This window comes from Lissotriton vulgaris, chromosome 10, assembly GCF_964263255.1.
Source record: "Lissotriton vulgaris chromosome 10, aLisVul1.2, whole genome shotgun sequence".
Taxonomy (NCBI): Eukaryota; Metazoa; Chordata; class Amphibia; order Caudata; family Salamandridae; genus Lissotriton; species Lissotriton vulgaris.
Genome location: NC_141698.1, coordinates 503,619,567 through 503,635,386, shown reverse-complemented (window position 1 = coordinate 503,635,386; position 15,820 = coordinate 503,619,567).

Below are 15,820 nucleotides of genomic sequence, written 5' to 3'. Positions count from 1 at the left end.
AATAGAATGTAGGAGGTCTGGTATCTCCCTCTCAAGACCCGATATCCCAGTCACCCGCAAGGGTAGGCTGGAAACGCCGGAGCTGGATTTTCTCTGCAGGAGAAAAGACAGCCTCTTTCTCAGCGTGTCAAAGAGAAGGGGCAGCGTCCGTGGGCTTCTTGCGTCTGCTGGGCTCTCTGCAAGGGGACACTGTTCTGCTCCAGAGTTCACCACCGTGTGTCCGCTTAAGGCAGCGTTGGCATATGTGATCTCGACCCACGGATCACGAGACCCCTACTCACACCGCCCGCCTATCACCCCTCCGCAAGCCCCTGTCTCCTGACACACAACCCGAAGCAACCAAAACAGCGTCCATGACAGAAACCCCACCCCTCTCTCTGTTGCAGAATCCAATCAGGAACAACGATAGACCGGAAGGACTTCCTCATGATCCCGGAAGTCCTGCCTCCGTGCCGACAACCGGATGTAGAAAAGACGGAAGAGGAGAAGAGGAAGGCGTCGAAGGATCGTGGCAGGAGCTTTCGGCTGGTGCGGTGACGGATGGAGAAGACGGGAACGGAGATATCGAGGAGTGGTCCGAAGATTGGTGGAGTCCCACGGAGGTGGCTGAAGAGCGGCCGTAACTCGGAGGAGAGTTACGGCGGAGCGCGTGAGTACCAGCTACCTTCTTAAGGCACGCTAGGTGCTCTGTGAAAATAGTAGAAACCCCTCCCCATGTACAAATACTCCCGCTGTCCTAGGCACGTCACCAATAGCCCTTAGACACCTTGTATATAATAGCACTTAACACTGTATAAAGAGCACCCCTCTCCCCCACCTCCTGTACACTTCTTTATTCTTCCCCTTCCCTAATTCCATCCTGTACCTTCCTGTGATGGGAGCACGGCCTCTGCAGCACGGATATCCCGTCACCCCTCTCCATCACCACCACAATCCCCTGTTGCCCGGACTACCAAAACAACCCCGACTCCACCCCTTTCTCTTTCCCTGCAGGAACCAGTACCAACGCGGGACACAGCGGAAGTACATCCCCGCGACCCCGGAAGTCCCTCCCCCTTTCCGGAGGCGGGTCACAGAAAAGCCGGAAGAACCCACAACACAGCGTTCAAGCAGGAAGACTCGTGGCAGGAGACGGCGTGCGAAGAACCCCCGGAGAAGAGAGACGATCCGGAACCAGGAGACGAGGTCTGGACGGAGGACTGGTGGAGTCCAGAGGAGGACGCTGGAGAGCGGCCGCAACTCAAGGACGGAGTTGCAGCGGGCCAAGTGAGTACCAGTTCCGTGTGTGTGTAAATATTAGGCGTTACGAGAGTGTGTAAATAAGTAGTCTGTACATATCCCCGTGTATAAAATAGTTCCCTCCTCACGATTCACCGTGCACTGTGTATAGATTGTACATACGTGTGAGAGTGGCACTATCACGATTGTAGATAAATACCCTTGCACGTCCCGACACCAACGTCACCCTATTCCCTGTCCGCGCTATATCTCCACCCCTCTTACCTTCCCGTCCCTTCCCTCACAGTCGTTCTAGCCCCAACACTCCGGTGAAGGAACAGGATCTTGTCCTTAGATCCACCGACAGAGCTAACTGCCCTATTTTCTCTCTCCTTTTCCCCCCCTCCGAGGAACCACCGTCTGGGAGCTGAGCCTATTGACACCTCGAGGATCGGCCCGACTACCGTCAAGACCAACAGCTGGCCCTGGAAGACCATACCCGGACGACTCCCTACCTCGGACCCGGAACCCGCAATCCTTTTGGAACTCTCTACTTCCCTGTATCATACCATTGCACCTTTGTACAGTAATAAACACCGGCTACGAAATAGCCCACTACATACGGCCTCCGCGCCTGTTATTCCGGTCTGCTACCCCCACCAGCCCACAAGTGGTGTCAGAAGTGGGATATACCGGAAGCATGGAGGCCGCGGTGAAAAAGCTAGCAGATTCCCAAGAACAACTCGGGAAGATGATGGAGCTCTTCTTGAAAACGGCCGAAGAAGACCGTGGGCAATTGCACGATGTCTTGAAGGGGCAGGGAACCGCTCAGGACCAGGCTCTGGGAAAGCTCACAGATGTCTTAGGCCAACAACGACCCACCGCGTCACTTCCTTCAGTGGTTCTCCAGAAATATGTACCGGGCGAAGACCCGGATTTCTTTTTTACTAATTTCGAACGGCTGGCCCTAGCCGCTGCCTGGCCAGTCGACCGCTGGGGTCATTACCTGGGTCCGTTACTGACTGGTGAACTGCAGGCAGCCTTCCAACAGGCTAATGTACAGGGACTGACCCCCTATGCCGACATCAAGACCTGTATCCTTGAAAGGTTGGGTATCGATGATGAGACCTATCGGGTACGGCTCCGCCAAGCAAAAGAGGGACCACAGGAAACACCAAGAGCCCTCTCCTTCCGGATTAAAGATCTGGCTGACCGGTGGTTGAAGTCCGCGACCGCTACTAAAGAGGAAATACTATCAAAAATTTATTTGGAGCAGTTCCTGGCTTCCCTCCATCCTGCCACTCAAAAGTGGGTCCGTCAGCACGCCCGTCTGACCCTAGAGAATGCCATTGAAATTGCCAGCGCATACAGCCGCGCCCAGGACTTGCAGAAACCTAAGGAAGATCATGGTCACCGAACTCAGCCCCATGGCCAACCTCGAGGACCCCGTCCATTTCTAGCCAAGAAACCTGAGCCTCCCCCGTTGTTCCCTTATCCAGTGATGTCCAGACCCCCACCGCCTGGTCCCCAGTGCTACCATTGTGGAGGTTACGGGCACATTGCTCGGGTTTGTCCTCAAAAAGAAGAGCCGATGGAGGTGGGAATGGCCCGAAACTATGTGTGTCTGTCCTCTGGTCCGTCTCCTCCCGCTTTCCATCGCCCTGTACGAATTGATGGACATCAGGTGTCTGCCCTTGCAGACACTGGATGTAGACAGAGTGTGCTCAGACCTCAAGAGATACCCCACCCGATCAGACCCATAACCGGTACAGTGGCCATTCAGTGTGTGCACGGGGACACAAAGGTTTACCCTACGGCCGAGGTTAAAGTACAACACTCCCTGGATCCTGGAAGTACCCTGAATGTCGGACTTGTTCCTTCCCTGCCGGAACAGGTCATCTTGGGCAGCGATTACCCTGGTCTTCCTCGCCTTCTCCAGGACACCACCACCAGCTTAGAGAGGTGGTGGTCTGAAGCTCCTTTTCCCGACAGCTCTCCAGTAGTCGGAACAGACACTATTCGGATGACCAAGACTAAAACCCAAAAGAAAAAGGAAAAAAGGAACTACTCTACAGCTTTCCCAGTAAGAGTAGAAGAACATCCCTGGGAAGTCGACCAAGAATTCCGGGCTGCTCAGCAGGAAGACCCTATTCTACAAGAAGCCTGGGGAAGGGCCCTGGACCACGAAGATCCACTGCATGTAGGTCCCCACTTTTATAAAAAAGACGGTCTCTTATACAGAAAAGGAGGACCCCAACAACCGTCCCAGTTAATAGTTCCAGGACCCTTCCGCGACAATGTATTGTTTCTGGCACATAGCCATCTACTTGGGGGTCATTTCAGTGACGAAAAGACGAGTCAGGCTATCCTAGAAAAGTTCTACTGGCCAGGCATCCACCAGCAAGTCAAACAGTACTGTAGGGCCTGCCCCATTTGCCAGAAGAACAGCCGGTATCGCCCTCCTAGAGTCCCTCTACAACACCTGCCTTTGATAGACATCCCCTTCAGTAGGGTAGGGATGGATATTATAGGTCCTATGCTCCCATCCCGAAGCGGTTGTCGGTATGCGTTAGTCCTAGTGGATTACGCCACCCGCTTCCCTGAAGCCATACCTCTCCGCCAGCCTACCAGTCAGAATATTGCTAAAGCTCTAATATCCATCTTTTCTCGGGTAGGCTTTCCCAGAGAAATCCTGACTGACCAGGGAACTCCCTTTGTATCCTCCCTCATGAAACAGGTATGCTCCCAACTAGGTGTGAAACAAATCAGAACATCCGCATACCACCCCCAAACGGATGGTCTGGTGGAGCGGTATAACGCCACCCTGAAAACTACCCTGAAGAAACTCTTGGCCTTGGAGAGTAAGAGGTGGGAGGAAATGCTACCGCTAGCCCTCTTTGCCATCCGCTGTAAGGTCCAAAGCAGCACGGGATTTTCCCCTTATGAACTTCTGTATGGTAGACCCCCTCGGACCCTCCTAGATATGGCCAAAGAGGCATGGGAGGCGGAACCCAACCGAACCCGACCACTGCCGGAGTACGTACAAAACCTCAGAACCCACCTGGGACAAATAAGGGACATTGTACGCCAGAATCTGGTAGCAGCCCAAGCTAAACAAAAGCAACAATATGACAAGGGTACCAAACCTCGTTCCTTTCTTCCTGGCCAATTGGTCCTCCTCTTAATGCCCTCTTCCGACCACAAACTGTTAGGGCAATGGCAAGGTCCCTTTCCGATTCTGAGACAGGTCACTCCCGTGACCTATGAAATCGAGCTCGACCCTGTCCGTCGAACCACACAAATCTTCCATGTGAATCTATTAAAGGAGTGGGTCGGACCCCGTCCGGTCCTCCTGAACACCTGTCCAGAACCGGAACTCCCCTATGAGGTCTGTATAGACTCAGAACTCGGGGATCAACGAAAACAGGAACTTAGGTCCACCCTTCAACCCTTACAGCAAGTATTCTCCTCCTCTCCTGGCCTCACCTCAGTAGTCGAACATGCCATCATCACGGAACCAGGGAAAACGGTCCGTCAGCGGCCTTACCGGCTACCTGAGGCTCGTAGACCCATTATCAGAGACGAGGTAGCCCAGATGCTCCACATGGGGATCATCGAGCCTTCCAGTAGCGATTGGAACTCGCCGATAGTATTAGTCCCCAAACCAGACGGGTCGGTCCGTTTTTGTATCGATTTCCGAGAAATCAACAAGATCTCCTCCTTCGATACATACCTCTACCCCGGGTTGATGAAATGATCGAGCGTATCGGTAGAGCTAAATTCATCAGCACGCTAGACCTTTGTAAAGGTTATTGGCAGATCCCCTTACGTCCTGCCGACAAGAAGAAGACGGCCTTCTCCACCCCCGAAGGCCTATACCAATTTACGGTGATGCCCTTTGGGCTCCACGGGGCTCCAGCCACCTTTCAGCGGGCCATGAATTTGGTATTACGGCCCCATGTTTCTTACGCCGGGGCCTATCTGGATGACATTATCATCTATAGTGATGACTGGGACCAGCACTTATGTCACCTAAGTAAAGTAATACACTCTCTGGGGTCTTATGGGTTCACGATCAATCCCTTGAAAACCACCTTGGCTGCTCAGACGGTGAAATATTTGGGTTTCCTGTTGGGGGAAGGGCTGATCCGCCCTCAAAACAACAAAATTGCCGCTATCCACGCCATTCCTTTTCCCCAGACCCAAAAAGAGCTACGAGCCTTCCTAGGCCTTTTAGGGTATTACAGGCGCTTTATCCCCCGGTTTTCTCAGATAGCAGCTCCCCTCACAGACCTGTTAAAGAAAACCGTAAAAACCGAAGAAGCACTGAGACAACCACACCCCTCCTTGTTGGATGCCTTCCACAGATTGAAAGACATCCTACTATCCAGTCCCGTTCTCATCAGTCCAGACTATTCAAAACCCTTTATACTCCAGACCGACGCCTCCGAGCAGGGGTTGGGAGCAGTTCGCTCTCAGAAAGATCACAATGGAGACGAACGACCCATCCTTTTCTTAAGTAGAAAACTGTTTCCCCGAGAGAGAAACTATGCTGTAGTTGAGAAGGAGGCCCTCGCCATCAAATGGGCGGTAGACAGTCTCCGCTACTATCTTGAAGGTAGAGAATTCGTACTGTACACTGACCATGCCCCACTGGAATGGATGGCCCGTAACAAGGGACACAACAAAAGAGTCCTTCGTTGGTTCCTTTCCCTGCAACCCTTCAGGTTCAAGACTCTCCACAGGAAGGGCGCGGATCAAGCCAACGCTGACTATCTTTCTCGATATCCTTGCCAAATTACCCGATCAAGAAAGACAGCTAGGGGAAGGGGATGTGATGGGAGCACGGCCTCTGCAGCACGGATATCCCGTCACCCCTCTCCATCACCACCACAATCCCCTGTTGCCCGGACTACCAAAACAACCCGGACTCCACCCCTTTCTCTTTCCCTGCAGGAACCAGTACCAACGCGGGACACAGCGGAAGTACATCCCCGCGACCCCGGAAGTCCCTCCCCCTTTCCGGAGGCGGGTCACAGAAAAGCCGGAAGAACCCACAACACAGCGTTCAAGCAGGAAGACTCGTGGCAGGAGACGGCGTGCGAAGAACCCCCGGAGAAGAGAGACGATCCGGAACCAGGAGACGAGGTCTGGACGGAGGACTGGTGGAGTCCAGAGGAGGACGCTGGAGAGCGGCCGCAACTCAAGGACGGAGTTGCGGCGGGCCAAGTGAGTACCAGTTCCGTGTGTGTGTAAATATTAGGCGTTACGAGAGTGTGTAAATAAGTAGTCTGTACATATCCCCGTGTATAAAATAGTTCCCTCCTCACGATTCACCGTGCACTGTGTATAGATTGTACATACGTGTGAGAGTGGCACTATCACGATTGTAGATAAATACCCTTGCACGTCCCGACACCAACGTCACCCTATTCCCTGTCCGCGCTATATCTCCACCCCTCTTACCTTCCCGTCCCTTCCCTCACAGTCGTTCTAGCCCCAACACTCCGGTGAAGGAACAGGATCTTGTCCTTAGATCCACCGACAGAGCTAACGGCCCTATTTTCTCTCTCCTTTTCCCCCCCTCCGAGGAACCACCGTCCGGGAGCTGAGCCTATTGACACCTCGAGGATCGGCCCGACTACCGTCAAGACCAACAGCTGGCCCTGGAAGACCATACCCGGACGACTCCCTACCTCGGACCCGGAACCCGCAATCCTTTTGGAACTCTCTACTTCCCTGTATCATACCATTGCACCTTTGTACAGTAATAAACACCGGCTACGAAATAGCCCACTACATACGGCCTCCACGCCTGTTATTCCGGTCTGCTACCCCCACCAGCCCACACTTCCTCACTCCCCTTTCTCCTCCTCACACTACCGGGTAACGGTGTCAGTCTCAAGTCTCTAGTCCCAGAGTGACTAACGGCTCCTTTCTCTCTTATTGCCCTCCGAGGTGTCTTCCGACCATACCGAGGCTTCTACACCCAAGACCCGGATATCCATCGGACCCTCATCACATCAGGAGGAACCCGGAAGAAGACGCGTCTCCCTCGTTGGATGTTATATCTGGGACTCACTCTTTCACCGTGTCCTACTGTTAAGAGAAAATAAAAAAACACTATAGCCCACTATATCCGGCCTCCTCGCCTGCTTTACCAGTCCGCCGACCGCCCACGATCACATCTGGTGTCAGAAGTGGGATCATCTGGAGGTATGGAGGCCGTGATGAACAGGATGGCGGAATCCCAAGAACAACTGGGGAAGTTAATGGAGCGGTTCCTAAAGACCGCTGAGGACGACCGTGGCCAGCTTCATGATGTATTGAAAGGACAGGGAACCACCCACGAGCAGGCTATGGGAAAGCTGACCGATGTCCTGGGTCAACCGAAGCCCATGACCTCCTTGCCTTCGGTGGTTCTCCAGAAATATGTGCCGGGGGAAGACCCGGATTTCTTTTTTACCAACTTCGAGCGGCTAGCACAGGCCGCCGCCTGGCCTGTTGACCGTTGGGGTCATTATCTGGGTCCCCTACTGACGGGCGACCTACAGGTCGCATACCAACAAGCGAACATCCAGGGTAACAATCCTTATGCGGACATTAAAAAGTGTATCCTCGAAAGGCTGGGTATCGACGATGAAACGTACCGAGTGCGGTTACGCCAAGCAAAGGAAGGGCCCCAAGAAACCCCCAGAGCCCTTTCCTTTCGTATTAAAGACCTAGCCAACAGGTGGCTGAAACCCGATACCTCTACTAAGGAGGAAATCCTAGAGAAAGTGTATTTGGAAGAATTCCTGGCGTCTTTGCATCCAGGCACGCAAAGATGGGTGCGCCAACATGCACGACTTACTCTGGACACTGCAATCGAAATCGCCAGCGCCTATAGTCGGGCCCAGGAGGGTCAACGAGGAAAAGAGGAACACTCCCATAAACCTCATCACCCCACAGGTCTCCGGCCTCCTCGTCCCCTGTACCGAGAAGACCAGAGCCAGCCCTAGTGTTCCCTCCCCCTGTGTTGCAACGTCCTGTTAATCCCGGACCTCAATGTTATAGTTGCGGAGGATTTGGACACATTGCCAGGGTGTGTCCTCACAAAGAGGAGCCAATGGAAGTGGGCCTAGCCCGGAACTATGTATGTTCCGTTCCCGGGGTGACACCACCTCCATTCCGATGTCCGGTGAATTTTGATGGACAACCCCTCATGGCCCTAACCGACACCGGGTGTAGACAGAGCGTCCTCAGACCTCAGGACTTGAACCACCCTGTTAATCCTTCCTCCAAGATGGTCGCCATTCAATGTGTTCATGGAGATACGAAGAGGTACCCAACCGCCCAGGTACAGGTCCAACACCCCGAAGATCCCGGAACCAACCTCACCGTCGGGCTCATACCCGCACTCCCGGAGCAGGCAATATTGGGGAGCGATTACCCCGGATTACCAGGACTACTGCAGGACACCACTGAATCCCTGACTCAATGGTGGGAAGAAGCTCCCTTTCCAAAGGGGTTGTCCTCCCCTGTGTTGACACACAAACCACCTAAAACTAAAACCCAGAAGAAGAAAGAAAAGAGAGAATATACAAGCGCATTCCCCGTGATCCCGGATGAACACCCTTGGCAAACAGACCGGGAATTCAGGGCTGCACAACAGGAGGATCCTGTCCTACAGGAAGCATGGGGAAGGGCATTGGACCAAGAGGATCCCCTTACCGTAGGTCCCTACTTCTTCAAGAAAAATGGGCTATTGTACCGCAAGGGAGGGGCCCAACAAAAACCCCAACTCCTGGTCCCTGGTCCCTTTCAAGAGAAGGTTCTGTTTCTAGCCCATAGCCACCTGCTGGGGGGCCATTTTGGTGAGGAGAAAACCAGTCAGACTATATTAGATAAATTCTACTGGCCTGGGATATATCAGCACATTAAAAAGTACTGTAAGGAATGTCCGGTATGCAAAAAAAACAGCAGATTTCGGCCCCCTAGAGCCCCCCTACAACCCCTTCCCGTCATTGACGTCCCATTCAGCAGAGTGGGGATGGACATTATAGGACCCCTGTTGCCCTCACGCAGTGGGTGTCGTTACGCCCTGGTTATAGTAGACTATGCCACACGCTTCCCGGAAGCCTTGCCTTTGCGTCAACCCACCACACAGAACATTGCCAAAGCCCTCATCTCTGTATTCACTAGGGTGGGGTTTCCCCGCGAAATACTGACAGACCAGGGTACTCCATTTGTCTCTGCTCTGATGAAACAGGTCTGCTCCTACCTAGGGATTAAACAGATCAGAACCTCGGCCTACCACCCCCAAACCGATGGGCTAGTCGAGAGATTCAACGCCACCTTAAAACAAACACTTAAGAAACTACTGGGGTTGGAAGCCAAACGGTGGGAGGATATGCTACCCCTTGCCCTGTTCGCCATCCGTTGTGCCACCCAGAGTAGCACAGGTTATTCACCCTACGAGCTACTATATGGGAGACCCCCTCGCATCCTATTGGACATGGCTCAAGAAGCCTGGGAAGCTGAACCAGACCGCACCCGCCCCCTCCCTGAATACATGAGTAACCTAAAAACACACCTATCTGTCATACGTGACATAGTCCGACAGAATCTGGAAAACGCACAAAGCAAACAAAAGGGACAGTATGATAAAGGCACGAAACCTCGAGTCTTTTCAGTAGGTGATTTGGTGTTGCTGATGTTACCCTCCTCTGACCAAAAACTCCTAGGACAGTGGCAGGGCCCTTATACCATCCTTCGACAGGTGACCCCTGTCACCTATGAATTAGACCTGGATCCCACCCGTGGTATAACACAGATTTATCACGTTAACCATCTGAAGAAATGGGAAGGACCTCGCCCGGTCCTATCCGGCTCATCGGTACCTCTTCCTCTCTCCTTTTCCCCCTGTATTGACCCTGAGTTAACCCCACAACAACACCAAGAGCTTGAAACAGTCCTGTACCCGTTACGACAGGTCTTCTCCTCATCCCCTGGCCATACCACCATCACGGAACATGCCATACAGACGGTCCCTGGAAAGGTGGTCCGACAAAGACCTTATCGGGTCCCCGAAGCCCGCAGGGCGGTCATACGAAGAGAAAAGGAACAGGTGTTGGAGATGGGTATAATAGAGCCGTCGGTAAGCGATTGAAACTCACCGATCGTCCTTGTACCCAAACCTGACGGGTCTGTCAGGTTCTGTATTGACTTCCGCGAAGTTAATAAAATATCCTCCTTCGACTCGTATCCCTTGCCACGTGTCGATGAAATGGTCGAGCGCATAGGGAAGGCCAAATACATTTCTACGCTGGACCTCTGTAAGGGGTATTGGCAGATACCCCTCAGAGAGGAGGATGGAAAGAAGACGGCCTTCTCCACCCCAGACGGCTTGTACCAATTCCTTGTTCTCCCTTTTGGTCTTCATGGCGCCCCGGCCACGTTCCAGCGGGCCATGAATCGCATCCTAAAACCCCACGCTAAGTATGCAGGTGCATATTTAGATGATATTGTCATCTATAGTGATACCTGGACCCAACACCTAGAACACCTCCATCAGGTCGTCTCCTCCCTGGGATCACATGGGTTCACTATAAATCCTGCCAAAACAACCCTAGCGGCCCAGACCGTAAAGTATCTAGGATACCTCCTGGGTGAAGGACTGATACGACCCCAGAAAAGCAAGACCGAAGCAATCCGTTCTCTTCCCTTTCCCCAGACAAAAAAAGACCTTCGGGCATTTCTGGGCCTCTTGGGGTATTACAGACGATTTGTACCAAACTTCTCCCAAAGGGCAGCCCCACTCACAGACCTCTTGAAAAAATCTGCTAAAACCGAAGCCTTCCTTAAGAATCCCACTCCATTGTTATGGCAGGCCTTCTCCGACTTGAAAAACGCTCTGACATCCAGTCCTGTGTTGGTGAGCCCCGACTACTCACAACCCTTCATCCTTCAGACAGATGCCTCGGAACAAGGACTGGGGGCGGTGCTGTCTCAAATGGACCCTCATGGGCATGAGAAACCCATACTCTACCTCAGTAGGAAGTTATTCCCACGAGAAAAGAACTATGCCGTGGTAGAAAAGGAAGCTTTGGCCATCAAATGGGCTGTAGAAAGCCTCCGATACTATCTGGAGGGAAGACAATTCACAATCTATACAGATCACGCTCCCTTAGAGTGGATGGCTAGGAACAAGGGCCACAACGATCGAGTCCTCCGGTGGTTTCTGTCACTTCAACCTTATCATTTCACAACCCTACATCGGAAAGGCGTAGACCAGGGCAACGCCGACTATCTTTCTCGCTACCCTGTCTCCTCACCGGGTACAAGAAAGACAGCTAGGGGAAGGGAATGTGATCTCGACCCACGGATCACGAGACCCCTACTCACACCGCCCCGCCTATCACCCCTCCGCAAGCCCCTGTCTCCTGACACACAACCGAAGCAACCAAAACAGCGTCCATGACGACAGAACCCCCACCCCTCTCTCTGTTGCAGAATCCAATCAGGAACAACGATAGACCGGAAGGACTTCCTCATGATCCCGGAAGTCCTGCCTCCGTGCCGACAACCGGATGTAGAAAAGACGGAAGAGGAGAAGAGGAAGGCGTCGAAGGATCGTGGCAGGAGCTTTCGGCTGGTGCTGTGGCGGACGGAGAAGACGGGAACGGAGATATCGAGGAGTGGTCCGAAGATTGGTGGAGTCCCACGGAGGTGGCTGAAGAGCGGCCGTAACTCGGAGGAGAGTTACGGCGGAGCGCGTGAGTACCAGCTACCTTCTTAAGGCACGCTAGGTGCTCTGTGTAAATAGTAGAAACCCCTCCCCGTGTACAAATACTCCCGCTGTCCTAGGCACGTCACCAATAGCCCTTAGACACCTTGTATATAATAGCACTTAACACTGTATAAAGAGCACCCCTCTCCCCCACCCCCTGTACACTTCTTTAATCTTCCCCTTCCCTGATTCCATCCCGTACCTTCCTCACTCCCCTTTCTCCTCCTCACACTACCGGGTAACGGTGTCGGTCTCAAGTCTCTAGTCCCAGAGTGACTAACGGCTCCTTTCTCTCTTATTGCCCTCCGAGGTGTCTTCCGACCATACCGAGGCTTCTACACCCAAGACCCGGATATCCATCGGACCCTCATCACATCAGGAGGAACCCGGAAGAAGACGCGTCTCCCTCGTTGGATGTTATATCTGGGACTCACTCTTTCACCATGTCCTACTGTTAAGAGAAAATAAAAAAACACTATAGCCCACTATATCCGGCCTCCTCGCCTGCTTTACCAGTCCGCCGACCGCTCACGATCACAGCATATTTATACCTGAAAGGTGCCGGGTTTGACGTAAGGTTGGACATAAGACGTCAATAAAGATGTCACTAGGAACTGGTCGTTCTTACAGTGCTCGCAGGAGTTCTATTACAAATCAAAACAAAGCAAGCAGGGCTTTCCCAGGTTCCTGAGGGTTTGGTGTGTCGAAAGAACTCGGTGTGCTCTCTAGGAATCTAAGGAAGTAGCTTCTGCTGTGTCATGGACTGCAGAGGCTATTTACTGAAAATATGGCTCTGATTATTATGCCATTATAGGGATATGTATTGATTATAGCCGTATAGGGGCATAAGGTCACAATATTGATCGGGTTCCTAGATAAAACACATCACCCACTCCACGGTTTTATGTCCATCAATTACTAAAAACGTAGGCAATAAAGATGCATGTGTATTCCAACCCACCCCAAAACACATTTTGCATTTGAAATGGTGTATACGAAATACATGAAAATGATAATAGGTACTGTACGTTTTAAGCAGTATGGTCATTCAGAAAAATTGCTTATGTATATCAACTGAACGATTTGCGAAACATTACACATGAAATGTCTCTCAATACAGAAAAGAAGGGCGAGACTATTTCATCACATATAAATACAGTTGCTGTAAAATGTGCTAGAGTCTGAGGTAAAATTTCGTCTCTAGATCTACTAAAAATAGAAGCTCTGTTCTTTATGAATAGTTCTACTTTAAGCAAAGTACGTGTGCCAGAAAAAAGGTAAATATTTTGGAATTTTGGAAAAAATAATTTCCTGTTGAGCGGAGGAAAAAATAGTTCCAAACGTTTTTCAGTAGCTCTTCTTTATCAAAGCCGAAGGCCGAATTTAGAGTTCATGGGAACGCTGTGTGCCGGATTGTTTTCCAAAAAGTTATTGTTTCTGTTCAGGGGAGAACATCATTTCAGACTGACTCGCAAAAAATTGGTCTACATATTCAGGTGACAGTTCGACCAAGTTTGATAATGCTGTAACCTGGCAGTCGTGAGAATGATTGCTATCATCGATTTCAGGATCAGCAATGCTCACAGAGGGTCGTACCTGAGTGATGTTGCTTTCATTTCTTGCTTCACTGCCACCACCTAATCGTAGCGCAGAAGTCTCAACGAATGCCGTCATCAGGATTGGTAACCGCTGGGGACAACATGATGCATGAGCCGTTACAGGACTTAGCAAAGTATCGATATCCATTGGTACTGCTGATTGTAGTGCAAGACAGGTGTCTAACACGCATTCCTCTCCGCATAGCATACATCGAAGCACAGGTAAGATGCAGGTCTGCCATATAGGTCTGAATGAAAGAAACCAGGTCATGTTCAGATCTCTAAGCCGGGCTAATCCAAGGACTTTAGTTATGCGGTCCCGATAGCGTATAGCTAGGATCGTTTCCTCCATTGTCGCTGGAGTCATGTCTGCGTATTGGCTTGCCATATCGGAGAAGAAGGGTCAAAATTAAAATCCCTGCTACGAGTCCCAAAAGTAGTGGTAGGCCGCCAAAGATCGAATGGACAAAATTGGGAAAGATGCCCAGGACTGCTTCAAAGGGTGTTAACAGTCCCGAAAAAATTGTCTTAAATACATACGAGATACCACTGGCATCCGACATATTTAGGATTTGGCTTAACATTTCTACGAAATGCACGGGGCAATTTGTTGATAAAAGTGTATGTATCTCTGCAGTTGTCCTTGCAACTTGGAGATCATACGTCTCTTTTGATGACGTGATGGGCACTGCTGTCTGTAAAAGCACAGACTTCATTCTGCTTAAAGTATCAATTTGTATAGAAGAGATATTCAACAGAGGCCAAATTGGAGCCTCTGAGTCTCCAGGGCCATTTGGATACAATGCTTGCATACAGCAAGTGACCATGGAACTGACGCTTAAGGATATGCTTTCCCTGGCACCATGCCACAACAGCTGTGGTCCGTTATTAGAACGTAACTCCCGTTAGAAAGTTGTCTAAAGAATGGCTCTATCTGTGTTGCAGGTGTGCCGTGCTGGTGGCATGAAAGGTTATTTGAAGTCCCCTCACAGGCCCCATGCAAGTTAATACCTTGGCACAAAAGTATACTGCTTAATGATTGTTTACACTCATTACCACTAAGAAATAAATTTTTGTTATTGTCACTACAACATGTGTGTGTATAAGGTAATTTCCATGATGACTTAATGTATCCTTTACCCAACCTTTCATACTGGCCTGCTGGTATATACTCTTGGCAATTTTTACATTGGAAAGTTGTTATCGGAATTGTGATTATTCCGTGTATTATCCATTCAATGGCAGGTCTTTCAGACATTGTCAATGGTAATCTCTCAAGTTTTTCAATGCTCAGGATTGTATAGTCTGCTCCTTTCTGTGCCAAACTGATTTGTTTATCAGTAAGGTTAAAGATAGAAAACAATGACGTTGTGTTGATTAAACGCCATGGCACATAGCCTGAACGCAGGTTTTGCAACGTCCAGCCTAGCTGTACAATAGAACGTAATTGGGACTGGCCTTGTTGTAACATTAGCAAGTCCTGGTCTATTATATCGATAGCAGATGATACAATACTGTCCAGTGAATATATTCTGGAGGACAGAGTCATTAACCCATTGTCCACAACAGAAAGTGATTTTTCCAAATTAATACGATAAATTTCTCGTATTTTCTCTGCTGTCTCAATTTGAGTCACTTTCCATGCCTCGTTGTAAGCAGCGTGTATACTGGCCGCTATGAAACGTTTTTGACGCTGTTTGCGTGGTCCCATTATGAAATCGCGCAAGTCAGCACCATCTTTAAGTAAAGATAAGTGTTGCTTAATTTCTGCCAGTGTGGATGTTTGTAGCCATTCAAGGCATAGTTTCCCTACACTGTATGTTGTTACTATCCCTGGATGTTGTCTCTGGGAGTATCTAGGGTCTGGTCTGGTAATTTTTAACCCCTGTATTTTGTTCAGGAATCTGTATTGACAGTTATTTGTGTCTGTAGGCCAGATTAACCACTTTTTCCAATCAGGATGTGTTCTTTTTTCATGTAAAACTTGGGATACGTCTACCTCAATATCTGTGGTTGCATTATCAGGTATTGGCTTTGGAATAGACGGTTTGTTAAGGTCTTTAATCTTGGCTAGGCCAAGACAGGTTGTTTGTTGAAATGTGTCATTCAAGAACATTATTTGTTCTGGGATCATGCAGGCTCAAAATAATGCTTCTAGGCCTTGTACCTGCCAATCTTTTGTACCCCAGATGGTTTTTGTTTCAATGTTGTTTTTCCAGAAATCAAAACCAAA